This window comes from Acinonyx jubatus, chromosome E1 (assembly GCF_027475565.1).
Source record: "Acinonyx jubatus isolate Ajub_Pintada_27869175 chromosome E1, VMU_Ajub_asm_v1.0, whole genome shotgun sequence".
Lineage (NCBI taxonomy): Eukaryota > Metazoa > Chordata > Mammalia > Carnivora > Felidae > Acinonyx > Acinonyx jubatus.
The window spans coordinates 32,076,684-32,101,137 of record NC_069397.1 but is presented as its reverse complement, the minus strand read 5'-3'; positions in this window follow the sequence as shown (position 1 = coordinate 32,101,137).

Below are 24,454 nucleotides of genomic sequence, written 5' to 3'. Positions count from 1 at the left end.
ATAAGACAAAAAGGAAAAAAAAGTGAGTGTGAATTGATCTATTCTTTTGCATCTAAGATTTTGCAGTCACAGCAAAGTTGTTTGGATTGTAATAGAAGGGCTATAGGTATATTGCATTTTAAAATGGCTCTTGGCCTTTTAAAGGAATAGTCTTATTTAATGGTGATGGAATTTAATCAAGACAGACGTCAAAACTATTTTAGTAGGACTAATATAGTACATAACTACATCATGGGGGAGAACAGCCGCAGCATCCCTTTTGAATGAAAGTATTCTGAGGCTTGTGGCATTTCACAAATTAAACACATAAAAATAATGTCGGATGCTCAAAAAACAACCACCTTGTTTAAAAATTCTCAGCACTGAGAGCTTTGAGTTTCACATTTAGTGGCAGTGTAACCTGGACTTTGTTTCTACTTGGACCAGATTCCAGAACTGTGCCTGAGAACACAGGGACAGTTTTAAATCACTCTTAGATGTTGAGCATCTAGGAACCTTTTTAAAATGCCCAATACCTTGCCAAATTGTGCAAAATATCTCCCAGGAAGAAAGTAGAAAGACACAGCTTTCAATTATCATTGGCTCCAGAACATGTTAGGTTCTTTCCTAAGGTATAGGTTTTATGCATTCTGAGTTTGCCACAGGGCATACCAACCACCCTCCTTTCAGAACACGCATGCTTTTCCAATGTTCTGAAGGTCCACCTCAGATCAGCCTTTGTGAGGTTTCACTTGTGAGGAAATAATGTATTGGCTATGGTAGATGTCGAATGGTGTCATGGAACAATTTTGAAGTTTTCTATATAGAGTTGCTATAAATTGTGTTTCAAGGAATGAGAATGGGGTTTATATAGGCGATCGAGGCTTTGGATCTGTTCTCCTAATGGACAAGCAAGCTACTTAACCACTGTGGGCTTCTCAACAACCTTCTAAATAGGATTTTTGTGAAACTTAAATGAAATAGTATAACAAAATCATTTACAACAGTGTGAGGAGTGATGGAGAGAAGTCATGGTCTGGAGTCAGACTGCAAGCATTCAGATATTGCCATGTAACAGCTGCCCCATTTAAGGGGAGATATGCAAACTTTTTAGATGTCAGTTTCTACATCCATAAAATGGAGGTGAAAATAATACATAGTCCATAGGATGGTTTAAACAACAATCCCATTTAAAGTGTGTGAAGCACACTTAATCATGATACCTAGCACTTAATACATACTCAAAATTTCATATTCCTGCAACATTTTTTTGTGTGTGGATGTATATGATCTTGTCTTGTTTGCTTGCTTGTTTACTTCTTATGGGTAGGGGCTCATAAAATAGTGGCAAACAGTGTAAGGTAATGAGGGAAACCCAGGACTCAGCTGGGGGGAAAGAACAGTGTCCTGTGACTCTCTTTTCCTAGGTAAGTGCTTTGCCCCTAACATTATCATTATTGCCATAATTAACTTCATAAGAAGTTACAATATATGGTTTCACATTGCATTCGTGTGGAGATACTCAACCGAATATTTCGTCAAAGATTTTCCAGGACCTCCATTGAGCTAGTGTTTAGAGTAGCAGTTTCAGGAGATGAAGGGCTCTTGGAGTGGATGTTTTCATCTAGAAAATCAATTAATCAGTGGCAATTCTGGCTCCACCTGAGTGAACGAGAATTTGCGTATGGCTCCCTTTCCAAGAAATCATCTCTTTTGGGTGTGCAGAGCACTTCCTGTGAGTCCTCACGACTGCCATTCTATTTGACTAAGATGCCAGTCACGTTCATCAAAGGGTGGTTGGCCACCTGTGAAGATGGGCTGACTGCCCTTTGGGGCAAAGAAATCTGGAGTCCTGGATTTTGTCAGTTCTAAAAGTGAACATTTTCCGGATTACTGCTTTAATGGTCCCAGGTTCATCACTGTTGCTTCTATTTAAAAATAATGATTGGCTTTAGATTTGTCATGCGGACGTACCTTAAATCTCAGATTTCTATGGAAATAAGTAACATATCGGCTAACAATACAATTAGTTGGATAAGCAATTCAATACCTCTCTCAGTTACCTGGTTTCCCTAATCTTGCCACTGATGTTGGTCTAGTATGGTGTGCTTCTCTTCTAGTCATGTAAAAGTAGGCACTTTTCTTCTCTTGCTGACTTGTCCAGGTATTTTGGCATTAGACCGATATTTAGTGTAATTAACTGATTGTAAAAGAAATCAAACAACCTAAGCTGTATCCATCAGAATATCAGTGCTTGCCATGTGTCAGGAGCCTTGTTAAATTCTTTGAAAGCATTTAGAAAACATAGCCCTTAGAGTCAGAGTGGTGATTTTAAATCCTCATTTGTAAATGTAGGTGACAACAATAATGATACTAAGCTCACAAGGTTGCTATATGAATATGAATAGATAATTTGCACATACAAAGCACTTAGAGTAAAGCTGGGCATTTAGAAAAGTGCTCAGTACATGTTAGATATTATTATTATTGTTACGCTGTACCGTATTATAATAATCTATAATATCCCATTATATGACATACTACAAAATACTCTATTTAAATATATATATATATATGCACATATGCATGCATATACACACATGTATATGTATTACACAATACTAGAATGCTAATGTACCCATTCCACAGGTAAAGCAGTTGAGATTTAATGCAGTTAAGAAACTTGCCAATGTCACAAGGGACGTAGAACTCAAACCCAAGCAATTAGCCAGCATGATACTCTATTACTTTTGACTATGCACATGTAGTCAATGAGGCAGATTCTTTCTCTAATAGATTTAACTTATACTTTGAAGAACCAAATAAATGAAGAGATGATATTTCTAGATTAATAAAGCCAAATAGTATTTATTAAAGAAGTGGGAAGCAGAAATTGGTAAATGTAGAGTTAACCCAAAGGCCCAAGTATCTGGTAGGTACATTAATACAAATGTGTAAAACAAAATAGGTATAAGGATGATGAGGCTTATCATCATAACTAGAGAGCACGGGCTTTAATGATACTGATTCTTATCATGTAGAAATGTGAGTATACCGTCACCAATTTCTCACAAAGGGCCCAGCCTCCACATACTTATGTGAAAACACTCTGATTTTAAAAATGGGAATTATTTCAAAATAGTTTAAAGCACTGTGAAGTCTAAATAAAGCAGTTCCACAGATTGAATTTGGCCAATGGGCCACCAGTGTGCAATCTCCATAAAATATGCTGTGAAATCACAGACTCCTGAGTGATGAATTCTTCATAAACAGTTGTATTCCTAAAGAGCTGAATACTTTGAACAGCATCTGCCCATTAATACGTTCCTCATGTGTGAGGCGCTGCATTTACTGAAAAAAAAAATTCCATGTGGAGACACAGCCTCACTCAGGTAGTGAAAACATCACCGTCAAGCCCAGAAATGGAAAAGGAGCTGTAACTGCACTGGGCTATGATTGCCCACAGAGTCTGTTTTTTTCAAGTCTATACAGATATTCTAAGGTAGGGTACTGGGCATTCACTTATACTTTGCCCCATCATACCCCCAAAATATTTCCACAAATCTTTGGTACTCTATTTTGTTTTAGTTTCTTGATTTGCTTGGGCTGGAGTGTTGCAATAACATCTTTCTAATTTAGTTGCAGTCCTGGAAAAAATGTTCATCCTTGCCTGGTCTTTTGTCTACTGTCTCTAGTTTTCATTTAGTATCCTACCTACTCCATTGATCCTACTGCTAGTAGCATTGATCCTACTGCTCAACTCAGTGCTGACAGGAGCAAACAGACTCAGCTGGACACACTTACAATATACTCAGTGCATTACCATTATTGCTATCACACATCTTTGTTTTCTTCGTTGCACGTGTATAATCTTGAGCTATTTGCTGAAACGTATACTTTCTATGCATAAGGCCTATTAAATAAATTGTGTCATATAAAACAAAGCACAGAACTTAGTTGAGAAAAGTGACTGTTCTTGATAAGTCCTCTCTTGGTCATTTATAATTATGACCATGGTTTTCTCAGTAGGAAATTAAAAAACAGATTTCTGACTGAGCATAGAACGTTAGGAAATTTCCCTTCTTTTAATGGTAATCAGTTCTGAAGTGTGATTAGTACCTGAACTCTGGTCTTTTTTACTACTCCAGTTTTCAGCCCCACATTAGGTCCTATTTTATACTTCTTCCCCTGAGGTCCAAAATCTTGCATGTTTTACAACCAAAGCCAGCAGATTCATAGTACTGTCCAAAGGAGGAAGTGAAATCATATTGTTTTAAGCTTGTAATAAAAATTAAGCAAACTGGACCACATAAAATAGAAGCTATAGAACTAGATCTTAACACTTCATGTCTTCTAATTAATCTAACGTAGTGGACTTAAAATGGTTCAAAAGACAGACTAGAAAATTTAAAGGATTTGCCGGTACATACAAAGATTCTTCCATTTCCTAAAGGGAAATGCAGTGATCATAAGGCAAGATGGAAAACGTTTTAATCATGGTATTAAAACATTAATTTTCTTACCAGGACAATCAGCAACATAGCTAGAATGATAATTTGAATCCGATTTATTTTCATATGTTGTCTTTTATACCAAATACCTTAAAATACTAGGGATACAATAATGAGATAACATTTATTCAGTACTTTGAAGTGAAATTTCTAACTCTTGTGTGTCCCAGCAGATTGATCTGTGATTTCGCTAAAAAGACAACAAGATAAAGTTTATCCTGCCCTATTTTCATCCATTTCACTTTGCTTTTTGCTTTTCATTTCCAATCACACAGAATTTGTTACAAGGAAAACAAGGCAGTGCAGGAAAAGGAAGTTGGCAATGCCAGGGGGAGAGTGATTGCAGATCTTTTAGTTAAACTAGGAACTAAAAACCAAAGATTCAGGCTCAACACTTAATTCACTGAAGGCTGACAGTGGTATTGGGTAAAAACCAATGTCTGGATGGATCTATGTGGAAAAGGAGTAAAGTTATTTTTTTATAGTTTTTAAAGTACTGTCAGATCAAAGGGCTAATGTAAGTGCGTTTACCTTTTTTTAATGTCCAAGTTCAGAATACACAGCACTCTGGTATCCTTCCAAGTGTGATGAAGAATTTCTCGCAATACCCTAGCGAGGTCAGTCGAGTTACAGATAGCCCATTGTGGGGAATTTTGCATTACTCCAGAGCATTCTGATAAATGATAAATTTTGCAGTCCGTCAGTAGGATATGTGAAGGTCTCTTCTTTACCATTTAGCTGGTAACTGATTGGCAATTTTCAATATCACCTGTCCCCACCACCGCCATCACTATTTAAGAATGAGTAAAATGATCTCAAACTATTTGGAGCTCAACAACCACATTAACTGCGGATATTACGTGGAACATGTTAGGTATTTCTAATTTAAAAATAAAAACCATCTTTTAAAGAATGTAGTAAACTGTCTTTTATCAACACCTTTGTCTGGAGAATAAATATTAGACATGGATCATTTGAGCGTTTATGCCACTTATAAATATTGCTTTCACCTTGGATCAAACCCTGATGTTTTCCTTGAAGTCAAGTAGCTTGAAATTGTGCAGGTATTTTTGGTTATAGTCAGGGAAGGTAAAAATGGACAACTATTTTTATGCCTCAAAAAAACCATCCAAGATTTATAAGCATAGCAACTTTTTCCTCGAAACTTCGTCAAAGATTATTCTCAATTAAGTCAGGTAGTTAAATGTTTGCCATTTATTCCATGTACCTTTAAAAAACATTTTTGTGTAATACCGAACTCAACTATTAGGTCTAGAATCCTTTCTCTTAATGAATGCTTCAGCACTAACTGTTGAAAAGCAATTTATTTTTATGAAACTCTAAGGATCAAATCTCAGAAGCCATTATTTATATGATGAACCTATGACTTTCCAAATTGCCTTGAAGTGCTGCACAGAAGTGCTCCTTTTGTCTTTTGTATTTGCTTTATTGCTACATGACGTGTTGCTATTTATTGTGAAAAACAAATTTCAAAGCAAAAAGGGAGGTGTTATTAAATATCTCTGTGCAACACCTGTGATTTCCTTTAACAACTAAACTACAACATCTTAGATGATGCTGTTCGTAACATAATGACATTTAAATGATTCAAAATACTTGTAAAACTTATTTTTCTGATATTATGAAATAGGCTTTACTTTAAAAAAATATATTAACAAAGATACAGGTTTTGAGATTGTTCTAAATAATATGAATTCACGATAGCCGCGCTTTCGGTTTCGTGGAGGAAGACTTTATTAATTATAAGGGAATGGGGATATAAGGAATTGAAAAATTATAGTAGGCAAAGAGGGAAAGAAGTGTAGAAAAGAACAAAGAAGGCTTAATACATCAGATCGGTGCTTACAACATCCAGCCTTCTGGCCGGGAAGCCCCACAGTTGAACAGCCGGTTGGAGTCCCCATTGAGGGTCCTGGGCTGAGAGTCCTTCCCTCAGGTGAGACTTCGAAGTAGCTATTCCCACCAGAGCAATATATATACTACCTGTGCGTGCTTTATGGCTAGTCATTAAGTTTGCCTAAGCGCTGCAGAAAGTGAGCTTTACTTTTTTTGTTTTTTAGTATTTGTTTTTTGTTTCTCTTCGTATATCACAATCTTAGGAGCTTGGCCCTCTGCATATTCTTCTTTCCTCCTTGATGCATTCCAGGGGAATCAGCCTGGTCTGGCTCAAGGAGGAAGGTGAGGCACATTAAGACCTCTTGGCATCAGGAACAGAAGGGCCACTTCTGATCCCGAGGCCAAATACAGAGGACAAGCCTACTAAGCCCGCATGATTGCCTACATGTGGCTCTGGGCAGATATGTGTGACAGGTCACATAAACAACTTCTATACAGAACAGAGATACACCTAAAGCCTTGAACTTTTTTCTTTTAAGCATGTCTAAGGGAACTCTCTTGAATTAATGTCTGTGTTTATTTGATACAAACATAGTGAAACGTTTTTAACTTCATTATTAATTTATTTGGTAGGAGTGGGCTGTTTACCCTGAACAGTCTCAAACATAGTCCACTTTTCACTCCCAGAAAGGTTTTAAATGTTGACATTTATCACAATTTACAGAGTAAAATACACAGGAAGCAAATTGCCCAGAATGCCCTTCTCATAATATATTGAGAATGCAATTGGCTTGCTTCTCATTTCTGGTAATTAACTGCCTTAGGTGAGCACAAGGTGGATTTACATTTGGTAGAAACATAATGACCAGATTGTCTAAACTGATAATATGGAAATTCTGCCTGACACATGGTTTTACAAGAAGAAAACACACCTGAGATAGGATCCATGCCGAGATAGCTGGAATAGAACCGTAGTGTGTAGATACAACTTCATATCATTATGAAAGTCAAATGAGAAGTTCAAAGGGCTATACAGTTTTTCAAGTTTGAAGTATAACTTAATCTTAGTCTATTCATGTTTATCATATGAACCTCCTTTTCGAATAAACCCATTGTATTTGTTTTCAAGCTTGACCTATTAATCCAACTGTTATAGAATGCTAGATTTTATCTGTTACATAGGTACATATGGTACATATATGTGTGTGCCTGTGTATGCATGTGTGTATATAAATGTGTATATATGTATTATATATGTAATGTGTGTTTGTATGTCTGTGTATGGTCAGCAGCATGTCAATTTGGAGATTAAAAGCCAAGCTTTTAATCTAGGTTAAATGTTACCAATACATGATACAAGGTGAGTATTGAGATTGTATTTACCTGTTGAAAAAATACTTTGATCTAGTAGCTCCTAAAATTAGAAGCCTCTTTAAATAGCACTCATTTTATGTTAAGGATGAGGAGATCAAGTCCAAGTGATTATCCAAAGTTAAGCAGTCTGTTTCTGAACTCAGCTCCAGCCCAAGTCTCCTCTCTCCTTCTTAGTCCCTCGCATGACCCCCACCACATATGGGAGAAGATTCTGCAATCTAACCAGTCACATTTAAAAATCAGGCAATATTGTTATATGACTTCCCTCAAAGGTCAGTTCAGCTAACACTATCCATCTGGTTGTAGCACACACACAAGAAGATGTTCTATATGTTCCTTAGGAACAGGAGTGAAATTTAAATAGTTATGTTAAAGCTCCATAATAATGTAATTATAGTAATAAAATCTGATAAATAAGAAAAAGAATACTTGCTTCCCCAGACTTACCACCTAGGGGTGATAATTCATTTGTGTCCAGAATAATTAATGTGTTGCATTAATTTTTTCACAAATGAGCATATATCCAAGGTTGTGTATCAAAAACATTATATAAATATATACAATACCGATATCTATTTAGAAAATAACATAAAATAATTATTTTCATTTCATGGAATTTTTTTTCTTCGACATATCAAACAGTATAAGCTGTTAATTACCTTTTTCTCTTTTCTTCCAGAAACTTACACTTTGTTTTTTTTTTTTTTTTTTTTTTTTTTGCTATGGTACATCATTTAGATATTCTTCCTTTACATTTTTATAAATGATCCTTTAATTTTCACAAAAGCATTGTTTTCTTCTGTTGTATTAGCTGTTTGTTTTCTCACTGCCTGTGTGTATTTCCCTAGCCTTGCTTGCAATTGTTTTTCTTTCTGATTATCTTGAATATAGATGTTAGAGAAAGTGCTGGTAACTAGGCATTTATTTCCAACTGCAAAACTCAGCATAGAAGTTCTTAAATCCCTATCAGGGAGATATTCAGAAAAATCATGCTCATATTGTTTTATAATGGCCCAGATATTTTAAATGTGTGAATCACCAACAGTGCAAGAGGGTTTCCCTTTCTCCACATCCTCGCCAACACCTGTTGTTTCTTGTGTTGTTGATTTTAGCCATTATGACAGGTGTGAGGTGATAGCTCATTGTAGTTTTGATTTTTATTTCCCTGATGATCAGTGATATTGAGCATCTTTTGAGATGTGTCTATTGGTCATCTGTATGTCTTCTTCGGAAAAAATGTCTATTCATGTCTTCTGTCCGATATTAAATTGGATTATTTGTCTTTTGGGTGGTGAGTTTTATAAGTTCTTTGTATATTTTGGATCCTAACCCTGTATCAGAGATGTCATTTGCAAATATCCTCTCCTATTCCAGAGGTTGTCTTTTAGTTTTGTTGATTGTTCTCTTTGCTGGGCAGAAGCTTTTTAATTTGATAAAGCCCAATACTTTATTTTTGCTTTTGTTTCCCTTGCCTCAGGAGACCTATCTAGAAAGAAGTTCCTATGGCTGATGTCAAAGAGTTTACTGCTTATCTTCTTCTCTAGGATTTTGATGGTTTCCTACCTCACATTTAGGTCTTACATCCATTTTGAATTTATTTTTGCATTTAATGTAAGTGGTCCAGTTTCATTCTTTTGCATGTTGCTGTCCAGTTTTTCCAACACCATTTGTTGAAGAGACTGTCTTTTTCCCATTGGATATTCTTTCCTACTTTGTCAAAGATTAATTGTGTGTATAGTTGTGGGTTCATTTCTGTTTTTTTTTTTTTAATTCGGCTCCATTGATCTGTGTGTCTCTTTTTCTGCCAGTACCATAGTGTTTTGATCACTACAGCTTTGTAATATAACTTGAAGTTCTCAACTGTGATGCTTCCAGCTTTTCCTTTCTTTTTCCAGGTTAAGTTGGCTATTTGGGGTCTTTCGTGGTCCCGACAAATCTTATGATTATTTGTTCTGGCCCTATGAAAAATTCTGTTGGTATTTTGATAGGGGTTGCATTAAAAGTATAGATTGGGGGCACCTGAGTGTCTCAGTCAGTTGAGCATCCAGCTTCGGCTTGGGTCATGATCTCGTGGTTTGTGGTTTGAACCCCACCTCTGGCTCTGTGCTGACAGCTCAGAGCCTGGAGCCTGCTTGGGATTTTGTGTCTTCCTCTCTCTCTCTCTCTGCCCCACCCCACTCATGCTCTGTCTCTCAAGAATTAATAAACGTTAAAAAAAAAAACATTTAAAAGTGTAGATTGCTTTTGGGTAGTGAGTAATATAGACATTTTAACAATATTGCTTCTTCTAATCTGTGAGCATTTTCCTCAAAAAGGTAAAAATTGAACTACCCTATAATCCAACAATACTAGGTGTTTACCCAGAGAATACAAAAATACTAATTCAAAGAGATACATCCACCCTGATGCTTATAGCAGCATTATCTTCAATAGCCAAATTATGGAAACAGCCCAAATGCCCATAAATTGATGAATGGATAAAGAAGATATATATATATTCCACACATATATATATATTATTCCACATATATATATTCCACATATATATATGGAATATATATATATATATATATATATATATATATACACACACACACATATATATATATAATGGAGTATAACTCAGCCATCAGAAAGAATGCAGTCTTGCCATTTGCAATGATTTGGATGGAGCCAGAGAGTATTATGCTGAGTGAAATAAGTCAGCGAGAGAAAGACAAATACCATGTGATTTCACTCATATGTGGAATTTAAGAAATAAAATGGGAAGCAAGCCAAGAAACAGACTCTTCACTATAGAGAACAAACTGATGGTTATCAGGGGGGAAGTGGGTGAGGGGATGGGTAAAGTAGGTAATGGGGATTAAGGAGTGAACTTGCTGTGATGAGTACCAGATGATGTATGGAAATGGGGAGTTCATATATTGTACACCTGAAACTAATTTCCACTGTATGTTAATTAACTGGACTTTAAATTAAAAAAACTTACAAAAACTGTATGAATCATATGAGCATTTAATAATTAAATTTTTTTAAACTGCTTATTTCCTTTAGTGACCTTTCAGGATGTCTAGAGAGGCAAAACAAAACTCTTCAGAAACTTTATATACATTGATAATGTTTTAAAGGTCCTTGGTATAGGAATTTAAGAAAACTCAGTATACTGTTGTTAGGGTTTGTGCTGGTGGTGGAGCTGCTTAAGACAAATTACTACTGAGACTTTCCTTACCGGACATTGCAGACAATGTAATAGAGTTGTTTGCTACCATAGCCATGTTGCTTCTAATTCAATCACCTATTCAGCCATTCTGGGGTGAGCAGTGAGTAGTGAGTGTATTGAAGCAGTCTGCTGGGGTCCAACCAGGTTTGTCGTCAAAAAAAGATGGTGACTCTTGTAGAAATTCTCTGAATGAGGAGGACAGACAACACTTGGATAACAAAGAGGAAGACTAGAGATACTTCAAGGGGGAGGAAGTCTGTGAATGAAGATAATGGAGGTAACAAAGTGTTGTATGGGGCAGGGGGAAGAAGCATTTAAAAGAAGTATCCAACTGAAAGCAAGGTTAATGTGTAACCATTTTGGAAACTTGACTCTGCCTGTGATTTCTTGTATTAGACTGTGAGAATGAGGCAGTTACTCTTGTTACGTCCCCATATACATAACTTGCAGTATTGTGGTCACCATTGATGCTTAGGGCATGGGAATAGTATAAACTAATTATTAAAGGCAGAATTCTTTAGAGAGTAAATCATTTTTGTAATATCAGATGCTTAAATATCAAATAGGAAAGAAAAAAAGGAAAAGATTTCTCAAATTGAAGATTTTAAAACAATGCTTTGGCTTAAAAAAGCTCTTGTTTGACAGGGTCAGTCCTTTCTCTTTGTATTACATACAGTTCCCAGACTGAGAGAGAGCTGAAAGCAATTTTACATTTATTGAAAACTGTGATTTCACAGTGTTTCACAGATGAGTGTATGCATTCTGCAGAGCCCATATGAGAACCATTTCCCAAATTCAGTAGACATAGATCTGTGCTACGTACCTATTAGGAAACTATGATATAGAATGCTTAGGACTGCACTCAGAAACAAGCAGCACAGAATGCACCTGATGGAGGAAATAAATGATGCAGAGATAAGACCTTCCTATCACATCTGATTTTCTAATCTTAGCTTAGAATGTTTAATGTTTCTATTCAGGTAAATGAGGATGAACACCACAGTGAGCTGGATGAGGCTCTGTTTAAAAAGAGAGAGAGAGAGGGAGGGAGAGGGAGAGAGGGAGAGAAAGAAAGAACAGGGGGCACCTGGGTGGCTCAGTAGGTGAAATGTCTGACTCTGGATTTTGGCTCAGGTCATCATGATCTTATGGTTTATGAGATGGAGCCCCATGTCAGTCTCTGCACTAACAACACAGAGCCTGCCTGGGATTCTCTCTCTCTCTCTGCCTCTCCCCTGCTCTCTTTCTTCTCTCTCAAAATAAATAAATAAACTTTAAAAAGGAACAACTCAATCATATCTTTGGGGGTCACGAATCAGTTTCTCCAACCCTCTTTCACTATACCTAACTGAGAAAAAAGTCAGCCAGGTATCTGAGAATGGATTGATGCAGAACCAGGGTGAGCACTGTCATTAAGACCTGTAGGGAATGAAGGGAAACCATGATTTTGAGAAGTATGCAAACTGCCACAAAATATTTGCAAGAAGCTCAAAAGGGCAAAGGAAACCTTAGGTGAAATAACAATATTTAACTCAATGACCATAAAGTCTTTTATTATGAGGGCAAAGTCTCTAATATTTATTAAGAGTTAAACCCCTTTTGACTTCTATAATCCAAGATTCTACCTGGAGGTTGTTCATTTCAGTAGAGTGAATAACTGCAGAAGTACTAAATAGGGAAACAGTGCCTACAATGAAAATTATAAAATAAATAACCTAGAGTGGAACACTGTACTTCAAGTTCCACTGTGACATCAATAGAAACTGAGTAGTGTGGAAGAAGAACAGAGGTGCCAGCAACATACACAAAGTTGTGGAGCTCTGAGGCAATTGTCACTTCATTGATGCCATTAAAGTTAGTGAGAATCAAGTTTTGGAAGTTAGAAAAGAAAACCTTAAAGAACTTTGGCAGAAGTAAGAAGTAGACAGGGCTTGGAATAATATAAAGAATTTGAAAAGTATGCTGTAAACAAGGAACTTCCACAGTAAAGGCTGTGACTACCAAATCTCTTCATTAGATGACATCTGTTAGGTATCATGCTAGATTGGGAAGGAAATTAAAAAGTCACAAACAATTCTCGGCAGTTATAATTCTAAGAGAAGTAAAGAAGATATTGAAGATTTATACAAGTAATTTGAAGCACAATTCTTTAGTAGATGAGGTCTGCAAAGTGAATAAGGGTTTCCTCTATGTTATAATAAGATAGAAGGTGGAAATGAGGTCTAAGTTGAAGAGCATCTTAGAAGTAGATGTGAGGACAGAAGGACATGATAATGCTGGAAAGGGAAGAGGCAGATAGCTGTTGCATTTTTTACTTCGATCTGGAGACAGGAAGGAGAGGACAGCTGTAATTGGGCAGTTATTAACAACAGAAATGAGTTTCTTACTTGGAGGCACAGAATTGCCAAAGAAACTAATATAACTTAATCCTTTAGGAATTTTTTTCTGCCTTAATAATATAGATATAAATGTTTTAAGTGAGATAATATTGGTAAAACATCTGGCAAGTAATATGGACAAATTCAAATGGTGACCACAATACGGCAAGTTATGGATATGGGGACGTAACAAGAGTAACTGCCTCATTCTCACAGTCTAATACAAGAAATCACAGGCAGAGTCAAGTTTCCAAAATGGTTACACATTAACCTTGCTTTCAGTTGGATATTTCTTTTAAATGCTTCTTCCCCCTGCCCCATACAACACTTTGTTAGCTCCATATCTTCATTCACAGACTTCCTCCCCCTTGAAGTATCTTTAGCCTTCCTCTTTGTTATCCAAGTGTTGTCTGTCCTCCTCATTCAGAGAATTTCTACAAGAGTCACCATCTTTTTTTGACGACATACCTGGTTGGACCCCAGTAGACAACTTCAGTGCAGTCACTACTCACTGCTCACCCCAGAATGGCTGAATAGGTGATTGAATTAGAAGCAACATGGCTATGGTAGCAAGCAACTCTATTACATTGTCTGAAATGTCCAGTAAGGAAAGTTTCAGTAGTAATTTGTCTTAAGCAGCTCCACCACCAGCACAAACACCAACAAGAGTGTATATGGCCCATGTGACTAAAGCTGATGAAGGGCCAGAATGAGAATTCCCAGTCCTTGAGTTTTCAGCCTTGACTAGAACACAAGTAAAGGATGAGGCTTTGGAGATAAAGACACTATAGGGCCAGTTTTAAACAGTGAAGAAAGGGAAAGGGGGCTGGCTCCTTTCCACTAATTCTGCACACAGCCTTTCATAAAGCTTATTCTGAGAGTCCCCAGTGCTGTTGTCTCAAAGACAGAACTTAGAAAATACATATGGGGTCAAACAATTGATAATAAAGAGATTGTTAATTGGATATCAAATCTTGGCAGAGATCCAGGAAGCCAATCTGCAATGTATTGATAGAGACTGGTCACTTAATTTAATAAATATCTGATTTATAAATTGGCTCTTAATTTGCTCTGTAACTTGAGTCCATTCTTTATTCAAATATGAGGTAGCCATAGTATAAGTGAAAAGACATGTCTAATAAGAGGCAAATGAGGTCCGATACAGTCCAAACTCCAATTTTGCTATGACATATGAGCTTAAATAACAAGATTGTTCAACTAAAAGAAAAAAAAAATGGAGTATTAATTCATAATTCCTAGGTCTTTTGTGAGTGTCAAATGATTAAGACAGTGAAAGTGCTTTATAATCATAATGTATGTTATAAATATTTATAACTACTACTCTCCAAAATACACTGGTTTATAAACTAGCTATTTTTCTGGTTATATTTAAATAGGTAGTTCTCATTTCTATTGCTCTGTAATCACCCATTCCATCTCTCTTACTTAGAATGCCACCTTGTGTTCCACTGTATAATCCAAAAAACATTCTTGGCACTGATGATATGGTGTTAAGTAAGAAAGACAACGTTGCAATTCTCATAGATTTATATTACAGACCTCTTATTATCTTTGTCACATGAAGGACTATGTTTAAATTTGCAATGAAATACCAGGTAACTATTTTCATCCGCAACTAAGTCCATATTTGCATTGATGTCATTAATATGAAGGAGAATTTAGGAAGTTCCATATTATGTTTATTTAGTTATTTATTCATGTGTGCATACATCCACTCCATCAATCACTTCTTTTACTATTAATAGGCTCTACTATTAACATCTATCTGAAATCCCTGCCCTGTTTCAAGGACTACTTTATTTATCATATCTCCAGGCCTCACTGCTCGTTGTTTCCTTAGAATTCCCATGAAAGGTGGTGTTGTTTCTCATGAATTAATCTTGACTTTTATAATGTGTCCAGAAAGATGAAATAAAATGGATGGGCTTAAGTGGAATAGAGAATCTGATTTGAAATCCTATGAGCTATATGAGCATAGTGAATGAATCTCTCCAGTCTCTGTTTTCTTATCTATAGTTAATGGAATATTAATAGACCATATTGGTGTTTTTCCCCAGTTTTAATAAAAATAGCTCATATGAAAGAATATAGCATGCTGTTTAGATCATAGCAGATATATAAAATTTTAGTTCCTCCTAATCAATCTTCTATGTCTCTCTGTTAGTCTTTCAAAATAATAAGAGCGAGGTGCTAAAAAAAACTTATACTGGCGTAATTTGAAAAGTAGAAGTTGATGACTATTTTATGTACTATAGTAGTGATTTCAAACATTGCCATGTATAAGTATAAGCAGTCATCATTGCTAAAAGGAAGACTACTGAGGCTCCGGGTCCAGGTGGAGTGCTTTGAGGTAGGGCTCAGGATTATGAATTTTAAGCAGGTGACTGCATATGATTTTGCTGTTGGTCATCAGCATATCATATTTTGAGACATGCAGTTATAGAGTAATTTCCGAGTTTGTCACTTTGTCACTGCACAAAGTATAAAACAACAGCTAACTGCATATCTCCCACAATACCATCACATATTGTCACCCTGTAGCAAAACCTGAGTCTCAGAGACAAGCTTAATAGATTTCTCACATACACACAGAAATCATCCTCATCTGCCATATTAAACCTAATAATGTTTTCATTTCACAGCCATATTCTCCATTGAGTAGCAGAGGTATCAAGGAATAATTGATTTGATAATGGATCATTCTGTGGTCTATCAATTGAATCCTCCAAGGATATGGCACGTTTCAAAATGAATCAACTGCAGAGAATAATCGCTTTATTTTTATTTGGTGTTCCAGATTAAGTATTTTAATTCTAAAAGTAAATGAATATTCTCCTCTCAGAAATTGAAACAAATGAAAAATCTAAGGAGGATACATGACTTTATTATCCATTGCATCTTTTACCTAGAGTGGCATTTTTTTTGTATGACTTTCCCTACTTCTGGGAAATAGTGAGGGAGCCATTTGTATCCTTCCCAAGAAAAATATATTGATAACCCAGTGTTACAGACATCACCTCTGTAGTAATGAGCAAAACAGAAGATCCTGGTTTCCTAAAGCTTGCAATTTAGAGGTACAGACCTGCAACCAATAATCATAAGCACCTGGGAATACTTGATGGGACTTCCATTGTTTTCTGTCATCCAGTAACAAGGGAATACAAGCAATTTGATTCCTTATGGAATGCAGAGTTATAAGCCAAGATTTAATTTCTCTCCATTAATGCAAATATATATTTCACCACTGCCTCTGTGTCAGGTGCTGAGTGATGAAGATATGCAAAATCTGACCCCTATCCGTAAGGAATTCACTGTCTGGTAGTGAAAACCAACAATTAGAGCACAGCATTATCAATGTTATGATAGAGGCCCTACATAAAACAAATGTATGTCTTGTTTTTAAAACCCATAAGTATTCTGCTGTGCTTGAGTAGAAAACATAGCACAGACTATTCTTTGGTGAATACTGCACAAACAAAGACATTTGACCTCCTGTCTGTGACAGGAATATCAATAGCAGAATATGTTTCCTGTTTGGAGCCAATATGATTTTTTGGTGCCAGGCTGCTGCAGGTCAGGCTGGTGTCATCCCTTGTCGTCTTGTTGGCAGTCTCCACGTGGCCTTATCATACAGTATTCCTTGCTGGTGTTGGAAGGACCCTCTCTTACACCTTAGAGTCACCGTTGCATGCACCAAGCTTATGTGGTCTGGCATGCCTAATGACTTTTTTTTTATTTTTTATTTTTTTTAGTTACAAGAACTTTCATGTTTTCTTGAGTCCAAATCCCCAGAGATTCAGAGAGCACTCATGGGCAGAAAACAATCTAAGAGACTCAAAAACTACCTTCTGTCTTCAGTGAATGGAACAGAGCTGAGAGTCCAAATCCATGTACCTGTTTTCCGTAGATTTACTTTTTTTACAGGGGATATTTTGCTCCCTCTCTCAAAAAGGTAATTTTCAGACTGCGTCAGATATCTAGACATGCCTAGATATATTGAATACTCGGGAGTAAGTTGAGGTTTAGGCTTGGGTTTCTCCCCAGTGCCTGTCAACATGCAAATAAACTCATTCATTTTCCAGCAAACTAGTCAGATTATCAAGTCCACACCTTCATGATATGGGTTTTTAAGCACTTCTGATGCCTTCCTTCCCACCAAAGGAAAGTGAGGCCCATTTCAAATACGACCCGTTTCCCCTAAGGGTATTTTCAACCAGATGATCTTTGTGCTTTGAGAAACAAACAAACAAACGAAACCATAAAGGAATTCATATGGCATGGAGGAAACATATCTTAACAAGCAATGCAGCTTCAAAACATGCCAACATGGGACACTTAGTCTATCATTGTCAAGATGGTCGCCAAAGAGAAATTTCTTTACATTTTCCCCATAAAATGTCATTTTAATCTTTTCTTGACAGATTTCTTGACTTGCGTTTATCAGTATGCAGAGGTTGAGGCTTGAAGAATCTGAATTAAACATAAACAGGTGTGGGGCACCTGGGTGGCTCAGCTGGTTGAGTGTCCAACTCTTGACTTTGGCTCAGGTCATATTCCCAAGATCATGGGATTGAGCTTCACGTTGGGCTCTGTGCTGAGTGTGGAACCTGCTTAAGATTCTCTCTCTCTCCTTCTGCCCCTTTCCTTGGCTTGTGTTCACTTGTTCTCTCTCTAAAAAAAATAAAAATAAAAATAAACAGTGCTTTTGTTTTATAGTCTAATTTTTATCTGAGAATAAATGAATTTCACTTCAGAATGCCATCTTACACAGATCCATCATACTGCCTCACATTTTATCCACCATATACTTTTGTTATATCACCCTTGCTTCCAGATTATGTTTTGTTGACCTGTTTTCTTCCATGGTGGTACATGCAGTGATAGTGATCAGAAAAGACATTTCGGAGTTGTCCATTCAAGAATATACCAGTTAAACCCTAGAGAAAACTGAATGACACAATGTAGTTTCTAGTTTAGAGTGTTTTCTCTGGGCCAGCAACATCAGCATCACTTGTTACGTTTGCAAATTCTCAACCCTTAACCCATACTTACTGCTCTGGGGGTAAGGCCCAGGAATCTGATTTAACAAGTCCCCCAGGTGATTCTCACGCACACTAATGTTTGAGAAAAACTGAGAACAATACAATGGAAGTTTTCTTCTCTCAGTTCCTTTCCTGCCCTTTATATCATCCCCAGTGCCTCCTTTATTCAGTATCTATCATGATTATTCTTTAGGCTGACACCTTAGTTTACAATCTTTATCATTATGCCTCATTAACATCTTATTATAATGACAGTCATCCGTCATCCACGGTTTTGCCTTCTGAGGTTTCGGTTACCTGTTGTCAGCTGGGGCCCAGTAGCAGACGATCCTCTTTCCGACTTATCGTCAGAAGGTCCGTAGCAGCCTAACGCTAGGTAACATACCTATGTCATTCACCTCACTTCATCTCATCACAAAGGCATTTGTCCTCTCAAATCATCACAAGAAGAGGAAGGGCAAGTACAGTACAGAGAGGTATTTTGACAGAGAAGGACCACATTCACATAAGCTTTATGGCAGTATGTTGTTATAATTGTTCTATTTTATTATTAGTCATTGTTTTAATCTCTTACTAATTTATGAATTCAACTTTATCATAGGTATGTATGTATAGGAAAAAACAGTATACATAGTTTTCTATGGGCCAGTACTATCCATAGTTCTAGGCATTCACTGGGGGTCTTGGAATGTATTCCCTGTGGTTAAAGGAGGAACTATTGTAATGTCTGTAAGGGGTTTTATTTCTCCAGAGACAGAGGATTAATCTGTGCAGTCAGATTCTATGGGGGTCCTGTTTCTATCCACTTATTTCGTGTGACAGCTCTCCACCCTGATCATTTCTTCCTGTGCTTGGTATAGTTCTTAGATAAAAAAATAATAACTATATGGCTTTTTTTTTTTTGCAATTCTTTGCTTCTGCCTTACACTTAATGAGACAGAAATACATACCTACCTTTATAGGAAAATATATGATTAAGAAAAGAAACACAACACCAAACTCCCCCAAATTCTAAGAATAGGTAAACAAAACTCATTAAGTTTTTTTACCAAGTTGTTTATTACCATTTTTGTATTGATTTTTTTATAGATTATTATATTTGTTCATTCCCATCATTACTTCTACTATAACTGCCTCTACCTTAGAGACATATTTTAACTTACACTAACATTTTCCCTCAGTATTAATGACTTTTCTCCAAGAGACTGGCAACACAGCTGTCAATCCATCTACAGCAAATGAGACAATATCTTTTGACCTTTTTAAATATATGATTCATGCCATTGAGCTATTTATGAATTAAAGGGCGTAATTTAACATCATACCATTGTTCATGGTTTTAATATAATGTTTCTGCACCAGTACATATTCTTGATTTCATGCCACCTTTTCTCTGACTCCCTGTTAAATCACTGAAGTCCATAGGATAAAAAATAACAATAGAACACATTGTCAAATTTCCTGTGGTATCAGAACTGTGGTTTTCCTTTCAGCTGTGTCCCTCGTGAAAAGCTCTTCCCTTTGTGACTCTTGCTTTGATACCTCAGCGAATATAATCCTCCAGAGCCACCCCTCATTTGCTGTTGTATCACCTCTTCTGCCTCCCCAGGTGGTGTGAGTGATGCCTCATTTTCCATCACAGATGGAGAGCAACTACAGTGTAGTTAAGAGGGTGGGTTCTAGAGTAATGCCACATGAATGAAAAGTACAATACCTGTAATGCAGCATTTGTGTGCCCTTAGGCAAATTGCTTAACCTCATTCAGTGTCCTTGCCTGCAGAATGAGGATAATAATAGCAACTACCTTCCAGAGCTGTGGTGGGCATTAAATGAGTTAATGGATGCAACTCATCTGCCGCATGGTGAGCATTCCATAACTGCTAGCCGTGATTAACTCTTACGTGGTAAATAAGTATCTCATTACGCTGGCATCATGTATGTTTAGTTTGGTGCCTCAGACCAAACAGGGAAGTTGTGGAAGTCATATTCTAATATTTAATTATATATGTTTAGTAATTGGGCATCATGAATGGTGACTATCTGACACTGCATGACTCATTTACCATTCCAGAAAATCCCTGGGCTCGTTCGAGCTGGACACTTTCTGCTCTGGGGAGGCATCCCATCTTGCAGCGTTGTACTTCGAGAAAGCCTAGATTCCATTATCCCATACCAGAAATGCTCTCTTGGGCATATTTGGCTTGGGTCAAGGCTCATAATCCTACTATTAATTCTCTTCAAATATCTGTCTTTTTCCTAGTTTAGGATACAGTTCAGTGGATGACAAATGAGCAAGTGCCATCTTGGGAAAGCAAAATTGTGAAAAGGCAATTAAACTTTCAAGTCCAGGTTTATCAGAAAATTACCCACACCCACCAAATAGTTCCAAATAATTGTGCATTTGTTTGAGGTTTCTAGGAGATATCAGAGATTATTTAATTTGAATAATTATTTGTAGAATATTACCATTTTATAACTATACTATCGTATTTTGCAAGTGATATTTAACAGTGACCATACCTTCTGGGTCTGAACACTAAGACATCAAATCACAAGAGCCTATATTCCATTGGCTCAAGTTGAAATATAATATACATATCACAAAAATCATATCAGCATTAACATGTTTTACATTGGCTAAATCCGTTTTATTACAGTCGGTCAAATTACTTATTTTTTTCTGGGATCACAATCAATTAAGGAAAAGTTTAATGAGACATATTAAGTAAATGAATCTTGCCTCCTAAGAGATTTACTTCATTATAAATGATATACCGTATAGAGGTGAAGAAAGGAGGTGAATAAGTTGCCCAGGGAAGACTACAAATGTGTATCTTTGTCCTAGACACCATTGAGAGCATCTATTTATAGCTTCTTTGATAATAAACTGTAATGAAATAAGTAATAAACTTTTAACAGCTGTTAAATTTAATAAATGAATTTTTAGCATAAGAAAGTGATTTGCAGTTAAATGCATGCAGGCAAATAACAGCCAACCAGAAAAATCTGGGGTTGGCTTTCAATAATTCCTTTAGGACTGAAATCAAACAATGAGCTGTCTTCTTAAATTCAGTGGTGCTTCATTGCTTAATGACACAGATCTTGTTTCAAACTTTTGCCAAGACAAAATGACAATTAACAGAGAGAATGAACTAGTTGTACATGTATTATTTGATCTCATGAATTCATCCATTCCACAAATATGCCAGGAGGACTAGTAGATACTAGTTTCTAGAGTGCGAGTTAACAACTTTTAGACCTATAGAATTTACAGAGTGCTAACTCACCTGATTTCACTAAATTATCACAAAAACTGGGAGGTAAGGGTAGTTTTAAAATAGTCGATTTTGTTGAAACACAATAGTACAACCATTTTAAGTATACAGTTTAGTGAGTTTTGACAAATTTATATACCCATGTAACCACCACTAAAATTAAGATATATACATTTCCAACACCTACAAAATTCCCTTGCATCCCTTCTCAGACAACCTTTCCTCATCCCTTACCCAAGAACCTACTGATTTGCTTTTTTTTAAATGTTTAATTTAATTTTTTTTGAGAGAGAGAGAGACAGAGTATGAACGGGGGAGGGACAGGGAGAGAGGGCGGCACAGAATCCGAAGCAGGCTCTAGGCGCTGGCTCTCAGCACGGAGCCCACATGGGGCTAGAACTCGTGAACTGCGAGATCATGACCTGAGCCAAAGTCGAATGCTTAACCTACCCAGACACCCCCTGAATTGCTTTCTGACACTGTATATTACTTTTGCCTTTTCTAAGCTGAATAATACATAAGTTTTTATGCCTGGCTTCAATGGTTCAACATGTTTTCTTAATTCCTTTGTGTTGCATATGTCAAAAACTGCTATCATACCTGTACTGCCAGTGGTTTGTTCATTTTATTCCTAAGTAGTATTCCAGTGTATCGATATATCACAAATTATCAATTCATCAATTAATTGGCATTAAGACTGTTGTCATTTGGGGCTATTAGGAATAAACATGCTGCAAACAATTTTGCACAAGTCTTTTCAAGGGTATGTCCTTCAGTTTTTGTTTTGTTTGTTTTGTTTTGAATGGATTATTTTGTTTTATTTTGAATCAGATTGCTGTGTAGCATGGTAATTATGTGCAGTACAAATTTATAAAAAATTGACAGCATTTTACAAAGTCACTGAACCATTGTGCAGTCCCATAATTACAAATGAATGAAATGTATGCAATTTTAAGTTGCTCTATACTCTTACCAACACTTGGTATTGTTATTCTTTTTAATTTTATGTGAGGATCAATTTTTTAATTGCAATAAAGACATGAAGGAAATAATTTAACCTACAATAGCTAAGCAAGTCAAAGAATCCTTAATTCTATGTTTTCTGGCTTCACATCCATTGACCTTTCCACTACATCGTGCTGCTACTTATTTTATCCCTTTTCTCCTTGACTGTATTTGGAAGAGTACACATATATCAAAATGTATACAATGATTGTTTTTTTTCCACTTCAAAGTAAAATTTAATAGCATTTAACATTATTTCAGCTACTTTCAAACCCATGCTGAGATGTTTGTGCAAGTGAGGCCATACTATTAAGCCTGAATAAGTACTACAATTTTCCAGGCAGGTTATTATGATATGATGCGCTTCTAAACATCTCTCGCTGTCATTGTTTTTGTTGAGCACTGTAAGACCCTGGTAATAAACAGTACTGAATATATCTTTTACAAATATTTTATACATGCCACATTTTAAAAAGAAACTTTAGCATCCTTCTTGTATGCAGTTAATAGGCATTTTAAGCACAGGGGAAGAAACTGAATCTCTGCCCCAACCCCTTATCTTCAGAAGCAGGTTCTGCTTCAAGAGCTTTGTGATATATGCTATGAGTAAAATGGCATGAAATCAGGGAACAAAAGACTTGGCTTGGCATGGCTTCCTGACCCAATTCTGCCTCTGTCCATGCTATTTAACCTTCTCTTCTCTTTCTTGGAAAGTGTTCTGCCAGGCACTTTACATGTTTTCTTAGGTTGAGTTCCCTAGAACAGTTCCTCAGTTGGGAATTCCTTTGTATGATCCTTTAAGGGGGTGCTCTCAGAGGGACAGATAAACAAGTAGAAGACCAGATAGGGAGAGTAGAAGCAACCACACAAATCTGGAATGCAGATTGTACTTCAGAGTCCATCACACTTTGAGTCGGACTGTTTTATCCTTCACCCTGCCAAAGAAGTCATTGACCACAGACATCTTGGGATAGAATCCATGGCCTAATCCCAGGGACTTTCCACAGAGATGGCTTCAGTTGTCCAAGGGCAATTCTTACAGGTGAATCTATTTTTCAAAGTACTGGCAGTGGCCAAGATGAGCACACCAATAGAACTGATAAAGGGGATCCCAGGAGTTCCAATGGGGCATCAAAATCTGTATTACCTTATTCCATTTCCAACAGGAGAGAAGCCTTAGAGCTAAAGCCTTAAGAGGCTAAACAAGTTGCCTGGAGACCACATGGTCAGTCAATAGTAGCGATAGAATAACCATCGTTTTACCTTTAACTCCAAGTGATCAACCAAGAGAATATACATGAACCTTCTAAGATCTACAACAGATGACAGACTATACTCATGACCATTTAACACCATTTAACACTGGTGTTATTATCTGAGAAAAAAAAATGTTTCTCTGACCCAACTCAACTTGTCATTGCAAGGACCCCATTTCCACCCACTGAAGTTCTCCTGAATACTTTCCGTAAGCCCCACTTGGGCATTACAAGAGAACTCTTTATCAAATATTTTTGCTATCTGAGCCTACCGTCATCTTTCTACCCTGTCCCTTTGTGTAACACCCTTTGGAGGAGTTGCTTTCTCCTCTGGGTGTAACTTTTCCTATTGCTAGGACTCCCAAACCCCTCCTCCTCCTTTTTTTTTTAAACATAACAATCTTCTGCAACGAGGACTGAGGGTTGTGGCTGTGCTGTGCCCTGCTCTTCTTTTTTTTTTTTTTTTTTTTTTTCCACAACGTTTATTTATTTTTGGGACAGAGAGAGACAGCATGAACGGGGGAGGGGCAGAGAGA